A 13,280-nucleotide genomic window follows, 5' to 3' on the forward strand; every position below is an offset into this window, starting at 1 on the left:
CTTTGGGCTGCACAAACACATCTCTATGAGCGTTAATTGTAAGTGCTCTTAAAGGAAAATTTACAACAATCAAGCACAATCTGTTCAAGATTGCAAGAAGGACTTCATTCATCTTTCAAGAAGATTCAGAGAAGTTTTTAGAACGGTTAGTTAAGGACCAAAGTTATAAATACCAGAATGCACCAGTAAAGATGTACCAACTTCGCATACAAGTTTCCTACTCTTTCTACACCTTAGTCAAGCACTATATTCTTAAGTTTACAAGTGCCATAAAAGGTAGAGAGAAAGGAAAAAATACTGAGAGATTGTGTTATTGTTCGTTTCTTTAGTGAGCGAGTGAAAACCAACCTTGTAAACGTTGGTGGTGTTGGCTGAAAACCAAAAAGGCTGTACTCAGTTCAATTTACAAAGAGCTCTAAAAGATAACACTCTTGCAACCCAAGAGGACTGGATAGGATACCACATTGGTTCCGAACCAGTATAAAAATTCCTAGTGTCATTTACTTTATCACTCTCATATTATTCTGTGGATTTACTGTTTGTTATGATTTACATTTGTTTAAATTGAAAGGACTAACAGTTTTGTACAGGTTATCTCCGCATCAGTCAACTAAGTCTAAATATAGTCGACTAAATTTTTACTAGGCATATAATTCACCCCTCCCCTCTTGTACTTTCAGATGGTTGTAAGTCAGAGGCGGAGCTAGGATGTGTCACGACCCAAAACTTAGCCCGTCATGATGGCGCCTAATATGGTACTAGGCAAGCCGACACCTCAAAACATTTCCAACACTTTTAAATGAAAAAAAAATGAACTAAAACATGTTCAAATAATTAAAGCTCTCATAAACTGGATAGAAGATCAAAACTCAATACGGAAGTTCCCAAAACTAGGGTGTCACTAAGTGCATGAGCGTCTATACAACACAAGTTTAAAATACTGTGTATGAAAAACTGAAACTAAATACATAAAGCTGAAAGATAGGGAAGAAGGGCCAAGGTCTGCGGACGCCGGGCAACTACCTCAAAATCTCCGAATGACTAAGCTGCTTAGATAATCAGCACCCACCGTGTCCCGAAATATCTGGATCTGCACATGAAGTGCAGGGTGTAGCGTGAGTACAACCAACTCAGTTTGTAGGCATGCTTTTAAGTTTGACAGTTAAAGAACAGAATAGTTAAATCGTGTCAAGTCCAATTGAAACAGGAGATTGTACATCTCGGTAACTACATGACAGATATATATGCCAATTGATGTACAAACAGTAATGAAATCATGTGCATACTCTCAGAGTATCAGTCACTCAGTCCTCCCATTCATTCCAACCTCACAGTCACTCATTACTCACATTGTCACGACCCAATTTCATTTATAAGTTGTGATGGCACCCAACACTACAGCTAGGCAACCCAACTAATACATTAAGCATACATTGATAAAATTTAAAACCAAGAAAATATAATAAAATCCAAACTCTACCAATATGTGTGCCAAGACCTGGTGTCACAAGTGTATGAGCATCTAGTAGATTATACAAAACCTCAAATGTTGTCCGAAATAAAAATAGACAAAATTAAAAATACAAAGAGAGACCCTCGTAGCTGCAGAACGGATCAGAGAAACAGCTCACCACTATGTCCCTGGATAACGTGGGTGTAAGACGATAGGTCCCCCACTAGTACTTGCCTCAGGTCCTGCACAAAAAATGCAGCAAGTGTAGTATGAGTACGTAAACAACGTGTACCCAGTAAGTATCAAGCCTAATCTCGAAGTGGTAGAGACGAGATGACCGACTTTGACACTCACTATGGGTCAATAATAATAATTGAAATATAACTAGGATAATTAAATCAACATGATTTATAGAATTTAAAATAATTTATTTAATCATCGAAAATAATCAAATTCTTCAAATGCAACAATTCTCAATATATTAATTAAATTCCTTCAATTCAAATAATTTCTAATTTATCAATTAAATATTATTTACAGGAATAACAATTAATTCTTTAACAAGTAAGAATGATAACTCATTAAATTCCAAGGATTTTTCAATTTATCAATTAGCTACGCAAGCTAAAATAAGCTATTAAAGTATCGTGTAATTATTATTATTATTAAGCACAATTTTTGTCGAGGACGTACGGCCCGATCTAGAGTGTCGTGTACACTGCCGAGGGACGTGCGTCGCGATCCATAGATGCATCTATCCTGACGAGGCGTTTGGCCCGCTCCACAAGAAAGGAGGACATTTTTTTATGTACCACCGGAAGGAGAGTATATTTATTATAAGATAAATTTGGGAGGAAGAATAATTTCTTTTAATAAATAAGTTAATTTAAACAGAAAATCAAACATATGAGATTTCCATCCTTTAATATCTTTATCTAACAATTCACAATATATTCATATATATCAATTAATATTAGTTAAACAACGAATACAATTTACACAAGTAATTCTTGCTTTGAGTCCTAAACTACCCGGACTTTAGCATTTATAGTAGCTACACACGGACTCTCGTCACCTCGTGCGTACGTAGCCCCCACAATTAGCAACAATTATTCAATTTAATCTCTATAGGGTAATTTTCCCCTCACAAGATTAGACAAGAGACTTACCTCGTCTCAAAGTCCACTTTCTGATTATCGCGACATGTAAAATTCTCGATTCAATGCCGAAAAATTCGAAACTATCCAAAAGTTATATAAAATAATTAATATATGTTCAATAATTCGAAATTCATCGATTAAATAAATTACCTTATACAAAATGGTAAAATTTCTAAACTTCACCCCGGGCCCACATGTTCGGATTCTGGAAATTTTTAGATAAAAACGTTACCCATAACCTCAAGAACTTGAATATATAATTTCTACCTAATTCCATAACTATTTTCGTGGTTAAAATCTCACTTTTATAAAAATCTAGGGTTTTCACCTAAACTCTTGATTTCTAAGATTTATTAGTTATAATCTACCTATAATCTATGTATCTAACTTAAAGGACGTAGAATTAACTTACCTCAAAGTTGTTAGTTGAAATCTCCTCTCAAAAGCTCCAAAATCGCCCAAAAATGGAAGAAAATGGGCTCAAAATGACTGAGCCCCGATTTTTAACACATTCTGCCCAACAGTTATTTTCGCACCTGCAGACAGTGTACTGCACCTGCGGCTTTCGCACCTGCAAAAAATCCTCGCAGGTGCGAGTCTCACTAGCCTTGGCCAAACTCGCATCTGCACACACTGCTTCGCACATGCGCGATCGCAGGTGCGCCAAAATTCCGCATCTGCGGCGATGGCCTCCCCTTCCCTTTTCTGCTTTTGTGAAGAATTATCGCATCTGCGAGTGCCGTGCCTGTGAGCTTCTGTCGCATCTGCGAATGTCGCACCTGCGACTGGCCAAGCGCAGATGCGATTCTGACAGTAGCTGGGAGCTTCAATTTTGGCTCCCAACTTCCAACTTGGTCCGAGCCTCGTCCAATTGACACTCGGGGTCCCCGGGACCCCGACCGAACATACCAACAAGTTTGAAATCATAAAACGGACTCGCTCGAACTCTCGGAACGCGTAAAACAATATCAAATCTAAGAATCATACCCCAAACCAAATTGATTCAAACTTAAAAATCTCAAGTTCTTCAATTTACTTCCAATGCGCCGAAATATACTTAAACTTCTCGGAATGACACGAAATTTTGCGTGCAAGTCTTAAATCACTATACGGAACTATTCCCAAACTCGGAATTCCAAACCGACTTCAATTGCTCAAAATCCTACTCCAAACCAAATTTAAAGAATTTCAAAACTTCAAATAGTTGATTTTTTTACTATTAAGCGCCAAAACGCTCCCGGGTTATCCGAAACCCGATTCGGACATACGCCTAAGTCCAAAATTATCATACAAACCTATTGGTACCATCAAATCCCGATTCCGGGATCGTTTTCTCAAAATATTGACCGAAGTCAAACTTGTCCATTTAAAGCTAACTTAAGGAACCAAGTGTTCCGATTTCAACTCACACACTTCCAAATCCCGAACCAACCATCCCCGCAAGTCACAAATTAATAAAAGCATGTTTAGAAAATTTTATTTTAGGGAACGGGTTTCTAAAAATTAAAATGACCGGTTGGGTCATTACATTCTCCACCTCTTAAACAAACGTTCGTCCTCGAACGGGTTTAGAATATCTGCTCCGCATGTCTTCCTCGGCCTCCCAAGTCGCTTCCTCGACTGGTTGGCCCCTCCACTGGACCTTTACTGCAGAAATCCTCTTGGACCTCAACTGGCGAACTTGTTTATCAACAATGGCAAATGGCTCTTCTTCATAACCCAAACTCTTGTCTAGCTGAACTGTGCTGAAGTCCAACACATGTGATAGGTCAGTATGATATTTCCGAAGCATAGATACATGAAAAACTAGATGAACTCCCGATAGACTGGGAGGCAATGCAAGCTCATAAGCAACCTCCCCAACTCGTCTCAACACCTCAAATGGGCCTATAAACCTTGGGCTCAACTTGCCCTTCTTCCCGAATCTCATAATTCCCTTCATCGGCGAAACCTTCAAGAGAACTTTTTCACCTACCATAAATGATAAATCACGCGCTTTCTGATCCGCGTAACTCTTCTGTCTTGACTATGCTGTACGAAGTCGCTCCTGAATCAACTTTACCTTTTCCAAGGCATCCTTTACCAAATCAGTACCATATAACTTAGCCTAACCGGGCTCAAACCATCCGATAGGTGAACGACATCGACGACCATATAAAGCCTCAAATCGAGTCATCTCGATGTTGTATTGGTAACTATTATTATAAGCAAACTCGGACAAAGGCTGAGCTCTACACGGGTCCCTAATTCACTCTGTACTACTCTCCAGAAATGTGAAGTAAACTGAGGGCCTCTATCTGATATGATAAAAATTGGCACACCGTGCAACCAAACTATTTCCTGAATATAAATCTGGGCCAGCCTCTCTGAAGTATACGTAGTCACAATAGGAATAAAATGTGCCGACTTGGTCAACCAGTCAACAATCACCCAAACTGCATCAAACTTCCTCAAGGTCCGCGGCAACCCAACTACAAAGTCCATAGTGATGCGTTCCCATTTCCATTCCGGTATAGTCATTTGCTGAAATAGGCCACCTGGCCTCTGGTGCTCATATTTAACTTGCTGGTAATTTAAACACCTAGCTACACACTCAACTATATCCTTTTTCATTCGTCGCCACCAATAATGCTACCTCAAGTCACGATACATCTTCGTAGAACCTGGATGAATAGAGTACCGAGAATTGTGTGCCTTCTCCAGGATCTTTTTCCTCAGTTCATCCATATTAGGAACACACAAACGATCATGGAGTTGCAAAACACCATCCGCACCAATAGTAACTTCCTTGGCACCACCTCGTAGTACCGTTTCTCGAAGAACTATTAAGTGTGGGTCATCATACTGGCGAGCCTTGATCTGTTCAAATAGTGAAGACTGAGCTACAACACATGCAAGAACTCAGTTGGGCTCTGAAATGTCCAGCCGCACAAGTCTGTTGGCCAAAGACTGAATATCCAAAGCTAATGGCCTCTCTTCCGCTGAAATGAAAGCCAAACTACCCATACTTCCCGCCTTTCTACTCAAGGCGTCTGCAACTATATTTGCTTTACCTGGATGATATAGGATAGTAATATCATAATATTTTAGTAATTCCAGCCATGCGCTGCCTCAAATTTAGGTCCCTCTTCTTGAACAAATGTTGCAAACTGCGATGATCAGTGTAAACTTCACAAGACACCCCATAAAGATAATTCCTCCAAATCTTAAGAGCATGAACAATCGCAGCTAACTCCAAATCATGTACCGGATAATGCTTTTCGTGGGGCTTCAGCTGACATGAAGCATATGCAATAACTTTCCTTCCTGCATCAATACACAACCCAAACCAATGCGTGAAGCGTCATAGTACATTGTATACAAACCGGAACCGGAAGGCAACACTAACACTGGTGCTGTAGTCAATGATGTCTTCAGCTTCTGGAATCTCACCTCACAATCATCAGACCATCAGAACGGAGCACCCTTCTGGGTTAATTTGGTCAAAGGTGCTGCAATAGATGAAGAACCCTCCACGAACTGACGATAATAACCTGCCAAACCCAGAAAACTCCTAGTCTCTGTCGCTGAACTGGGACGATGCCAATTCTGAACTACCTCAATCTTTTTGGGATCAACTTTAATACCCTCCCCCGATACAATATATCCCAAAAATGCTACAAACTCAAGCCAAAACTCACATTTAGAGAACTTAGAATATAGCTTTTGTTCCCGCAATGTCTGAAGCACTACTCTCATATGCTGCTCATGCTCCTCCTTACTGCACGAGTAGATCAAGATGTCATCAATGAAGACGATGACAAATGAATCAATATATGGTCGGAATACCCTGTTCATCAAATCCATAAACACTGCCGGGGCATTAGTTAAACCGAAGGACATCACCAGAAACTCATATTGAACATATCTAGTGCGGAAAGCAATTTTCGGAACATCCGAATCTCGAATTTTCAACTGATGATACTCCGATCTCAAGTCGATCTTAGAGAACACCCTAGCACCCTGCAAGTGGTCAAATAGATCATCAATACGCGGCAACGGGTACTTGTTCTTAATAGTGACTTTGTTCAATTGGCGATAATCAATACACATCCGCATTGTTCCATCCTTCTTTTTCACAAATAATACCGGTGCACTCCAAGGCGATACACTCAGTCTGACGAACCCTTTGGCTAGTAACTCTTCAAGTTGTTCTTTCAATTCTTTCAATTCTTTCAGCGCCATGCGATACGGTGGGATAGATATAGGCTGGGTATCTGGAGCCCGGTCAATACAAAAATCAATATCACGATCAGGTGGCATACCTGGAAGATCTGAAGGAAATACATCGGAGAACCCCCGAACTACTGGCACTGAATCAATATCACAACCATGTGTTGAGCCTTTATAAAAGAAATAACCCGATTAAATGAACTAACAGACGAACCCTTCCCCTCCAGCCTAGGCAAAGATGGAATAGCCAAGGTAACAGTTTTGGCATGACAATCTAGAATAACATGATATGGAGATAACCAGTCCATACCCAGAATAATTTCAAAATCGATCATCTCGAGCAATAAGAGATCTTCTCTAGTTTCATAACCACAGAATGTAACAATAAAAGACCAGTAGATCCGGTTCACAATAACAGAATCGCCTACAGGAGTGGACACATAAACAAGAGTACTCAAGGACTCACGAGAAATATCCAGGAATGGACACATATGAATACGTGGATCCTGGATCAAATAATACTGAGGCATCTTTGCCGCAAACAGAAATAATACCTGTAATCACAGCATCTGAGGCCTCTGTATCTGGTCTAGCCGGAAAAGCTTAGAACCGAGCTGGAGCGCCAACTGGCTGGCCTCCGCGTGGCTGACCTCCACCTCTAGGACGACCCCTACCCACCTGTCTTCCACCTCTTGGTAGTCGGACTACTGGTGGAGCAACTGGTGCGATAAGCATGGGTTGCTGACCCTGTTGTACTAGTCTACCCCGAAGCCTGGGGAAAAATCTCCGCATGTGATTGGGATCCTTGCACTCATATCAACTCTTTGGTGCGATGGGCTACTGACTAAGAGTCTGGCCCTGGGGACCTGAATACTCAATGGGAGGACCCTGAATAGCTGGTGGGCGGTAGGAACTCTCTGGTATAGCACTGAAATAAGGTCACACTGGTGCACCTCGAAGAGGTAGTGGTGTTGGAAATGGGGGTCTGCTGGACTGTCCCCTCACGAACTGACCTCTGCCCCCAGACGGAGCACCTCTGAACTCTCCAGAGTACCTGAACCGCTTATCTCTCATAATCTGCTTACGGCTCCGCTGACGCACACCCTCAATCCTCCGGGCTTTCTTCACAACTCACTCATAAGAAGTACCCATCTCAACTTCTCGAGCCATAGTGGCCTGAATGCCAGTATGTAAACCGGCTACAAACCTCCGCACTCTCTCCGCCTCAGTAAGGAGTATCATAAGTGCATGGAGAGATAGTTCAGAAAACCTCGCTTTATAATCAGTCACTGACATCTGACCCTGCTGGAGCTGCTCAAACTGAAGCCGCAACTCTTCCCTCTGGGAGGGTGGAATATACCTGTCCAAGAAGATACGGGTGAACCTGTCCCAAGTCATAGGGTACGATTCTGACAGTAGCTGGGAGCTTCAGTTTTGGCTCCCAACTTCCAACTTGGTTCGAGCCTCGTCCGATTGACACTCGGGGTCCCCGAGACCCCGCAAGAATATATCAATAGGTTTAAAATCATAAAACGGACTCGCTCGAACTCTCGGAACGCGTAAAACAACATCAAATCTAAGAATCCTATCCCAAACCAAATTGATTCAAACTTAAAAATCTCAAGTTCTTCAATTTACTTCCAATGCGTCGAAATATATTTAAACTTCTCGGAATGACACGAAACTTTGCGTGCAAGTTTTAAATCACTATACGGAATTATTCCCAAACTCGGAATTCCAAACTGACTTCAATTACTCAAAATCCTACTCCAAACCAAATTTAAAGAATTTCAAAACTTCGAATAGTTGATTTTTTTACTATTAAGAGCCAAAACGTTCCCGGATTATGCAAAACCCGATTCGGACATACGCCCAAGTCCAAAATTATCATACGAACCTATTGGAACCATCAAATCCCGATTCTGAGGTTGTTTTCTCAAAATGTTGACCGAAGTCAAACTTGTCCATTTAAAGCTAACTTAAGGAACCAAGTGTTCCGATTTCAACCCACACACTTCCAAATCCCGAACCAACCATCCCCGCAAATCACAAATTAATAAAAGCATGTTCATGGAGTTTTATTTTAGGGAACGGGTTTCTAAAAGTTAAAATGACCGATTGGGTCATTACACACAGTCACTCCGTCCTCATACCCACTCAATCCTCCCAATAGCTCGGCACTCGCATTCAATAGGTACATGCGCCCACTTTGGATGTGCAGACTCCGGAGGGGCAATTTTAGCCTAAGCGCTATAATAAATAGATCATGGCATGAATCAAATAAACATGCTGCGGCGTGCAGACCGCTCCCATAAATATCCTCACAATCAGGCCCTCGTCCTCACTCAGTCATAATCTATCCAGTCCCTCTAGCTCTCAAGAATCATGATAATTGGCCCAAGCAACAATGATATACTGTATTAATAAAGGATAATAGAGAGATTGAGATATAATATGCAAGTAAAAATTGTGACTAAGTATAAAATGGCAATTTAACAGATAATTTAACATGTAACACGACCTCGGTGGGTCTCTACAATACCAACACATAGCGTAAGCATGATTCTCTAACATAACAGTAACTCAATTTCTCTAACACCTAGTGGAAATACGGGTAACGACAAGATTAATCAACTATATAGTTCCATGGAAACAACCAAGTCACAATTCTTACGGTGCACGCCTACACGCCTGTCACCTAACGTGTGCGTCACCTCAGCACCAATCACATAACACGTAATTTAGGGTTTCATACCCTCAGAACTAAATTTAGAAGTGTTACTTACCTCAAACTGTGTGAAACTCTACTCCAACAAGCCTTGCCTCACAAAACGGCCTTCGAATGCCTCGAATCTAGCCATAAACAATTCGATACGATCAACTCAAGTTATAGGGATCAATTCCATATAAAAATACTAAGTTCTTAATCAAAAGTCAAAAAGTCAACTCAAACGTCGGCCCCTTGGGCCCACGTCTCAGAATCCAACAAAAGTCACAAAATCCGGAAGCCCATTCAACCACGAGTCCAACCATACCAAATTTACCAAAATCCAACACTAAATCGACACCCAAATTCCCAATTTAAACTCTCAAAATCCCTAGCCTCAAACTCCAAAATTACACCTCAAATCCACACAATCAAGGTGGGAAAATAAATGGGGAAAAATAATTATTGAATAAAATTAACCACAAGTGACTTACCTCAAGAATCCCTTTGAAATCCCAATCAAAAATTGCCTAAATCCAAGTTTGCAAAGTCAAGAAATGATAAAACCCTCGGAACCCAACGTTTATATTCTGTCTAGGTTTTCTCACTCCTGCGACAACTTACCCACACATGCGGATTCGCAGAAGCAACAACTCTCCCGCTTCTGCGGTAATTCACTGGGGACAGACCTTCGCACATGCGAAACATTCTCCGCTTCTGCGCACACGCAGGTGCAACTTAGTTCCACTCCTTCCCCCCCGCTTCTATGCTCAACGTCACTGCAACTGCGCTTCCAAGCTCCTGGCCGCATCTGCGCTTCCCAGCTCGCACATGCGAGCTCACAACTGCGATCAATGCTCCGCATGTGCGATTACACCAGAAAACTCCTAGCTTCAGCAACCCTCCAACTCCAAACCTTGACCCGTTAACCACCCGAACTCCATCAAACACGATAAGAACTTAGTCGAGCCTTTAAATCACATCAAACAATGCTAAAACCACGAATTATGCTTCGATTCAAGCCTAATGCACTTTTGAACTTCCAACTTCTACATTCGATGCTGAAACCTATCAAACCACGTCCGATTGATCTCAAATTGTGCACACAAGTCACAAATGACACAACGAACCTACTCCAACTCCCGGAACCCCAATCTGAGCCCGGTAACCACAAAGTCCACTCTCGGTCAAACTTCTAAATTTCCAACTTTTGCCATTTCAAGTCTAATTCAACTACAGACCTACAATTCAAAATTCGGACACTCTCCTAAGTCCAAAAATACCCAACAGAGCTAGAAGATCCATCAAAACTAAATTTCGGAGTCATTTACATATAAGTCAATATCCGGTCAACCTTTTCAACTTAAGCTTTCAACCCTTAAGACTAAGTGTCTTATCTCATTTCGAAACCTCTCCAGACCCGAACCAACTACCCCAGCAAGTAACATAACAACAATTAAGCAGGGAATGAACAGTAAATGGGGGAACAGGGCTACAACTCTCAAAACGACCAGCCATGTCTTTACATCCTCCCCCTCTTAAATAAATGTTCGTCCTCGAATGGGTCTATAAACATACTTGGGGTCTCAAATAGGCGAGGATATCTTCTCCGCATCTCCCGCTCGATCTCCCAAGTAGCCTCCTCAACTGGTTCACCTTTTCACTACACCTTCACTGAATCTATATCCTTTGACCTCAACTTTCGAACCTATCGATCCAAAATGGCCACCGGCTTCACATCATAAGTCAAATCACCATCCAACTGAACCGTGATGAAATCAAAAACATGATACGAATCGTCGACATACTTCCGGAACATAGAAACATGAAATACTGTATGATAACTCAACAAACTTGGCGGCAAGGCAAGCTGTAAGCCACCTCCCCAATCCTCTGAAGCACCTCAAACGACCCAATATACTGAGGGCTCAACTTTCTCTTCTTCCCGAACCTCATAACACCCTTCATGGTTGAAACCTTGAGCAGTACCTTCTCCCCAACCATGTAAGCAACATCATGAACCTTCCGATCGACGTAACTCTTCTCTCTAGACTGCGCTGTGCGAAGCCGATCCTGAATCAATTTAACCTTGTCCAAAACATCCTGAACCAAGTTAGTACCCAATAGATTAGCCTCCCTCACCCGGCTCAAACCATCCCACCGGAGAGCGACATCGTCTCCCATTCAAAGCCTCATACGGAGCCATCTGAATGCTCGATTGGTAGCTATTGTTGTAGGCAAACTCTGCGAGCGGCAGGAACCGATCCCATGAACCCCTGAAATCTATGACGCAAACGCGTTGCACATCCTCAAATATTTGAATAGTATGCTCGGACTGTCTGTCCTTCTGAGGGTGAAATGTTGTACTCAACTCCACCATGGTGCCTAACTCTCATTGTACTGCTCTCCAAAACTGCGATGTAAACTGCGTGCCCACATCTGAAATAATAGACACTGGCACACCGTGAAGGAAAACATTCTCGCGGATGTAAATCTCAAGCAACCGCTCTGAAGAATACGTAGTCCTAACATGAATGAAGTGAGCGAACATGGTCAACCGATCCAATATCACCCAAATAGCATCAAACTTCCTCGAAGTCCGTGGGAGTCCTACTACAAAATCCATGGTGATACGCTCCCATTTTCACTCTGGAATCTCAAGAATCTGAAGCAATCTGCCCGGTCTCTGATGCTCATACTTCACCTGCTGACAGTTTAGGCACCGAGCTACTAACCCTGCTATATCCTTCTTCATCCTCATCCACTAATAATATTGCCTCAAGTCCTAATACATCTTCGTGGCACCCGGATGAATGGAATACCACGAACTATGGGCGTCCTCAAGAATCAACTCACGTAGACCATCTACATTAGGCACACAAATCCGACCTTGCATCCTCAACACCCCATCATCCCCAATAGTGACATCCTTGGCATCACCGTGATAAACCGTGTCCTTAAGGGCAAGCAAATGGGGATCATCATATTGGCGCTATCTGATGCGATTATATAAGGAAGACCGAGAAACCACACAAGCTAGAACCCGGCTGGGCTCTGAACAATCAAATCTCACGAACTGGTTGGCCAAGACTTGAACATCAACTGCAATCAGTCTCTCACCAACATGAATAAATGCAAGGCTACCCATACTTACCGCCTTCCTACTCATCATACTGGCGCTATCTGATGCGATCATATAAGGAAGACCGAGAAACCACACAAGCTAGAACCCAGCTAGGCTCCGAACAATCAAATCTTACGAACTGGTTGGCCAAGGTTTGAACATCAACTGCAAGTAGTCTCTCACCAACAGGAATGAATGCAAGGCTACCCATACTCACCGCCTTCCTACTCAAGGCATCGGCCACCATATTGGCCCTCCCGGGATGATACAGAATGGTGATATCATAGTCCTTTAGCAGCTCCAACCATCGTCGCCGCCTAAAATTTAGATCCTTTTGTTTGAACAAGTGTCAGAGACTCCAATGATCCGTAAATACCTCACAAGACACGCCGTAGAGAAAATGCCTCCAAATCTTCAATGCATGAACGATGGCAGCCAACTCCAAATCATGGACATGGTAGTTCTTCTCATGAGGCTTCAACTGGAGCGAAGCATACGTAATCACTCTACCCTTATACATCAAGACACACCCAATACCAATCCGAGAAGCATCACAATACACTGTATAAGAGCCACAAGTTGAAGGCAAAACTAGAAGTGGAGTTGTGGTCAAGGTAGTTTTGA

This window comes from Nicotiana tabacum, chromosome 18 (assembly GCF_000715075.1).
Source record: "Nicotiana tabacum cultivar K326 chromosome 18, ASM71507v2, whole genome shotgun sequence".
Classification (NCBI taxonomy): Eukaryota; Viridiplantae; Streptophyta; class Magnoliopsida; order Solanales; family Solanaceae; genus Nicotiana; species Nicotiana tabacum.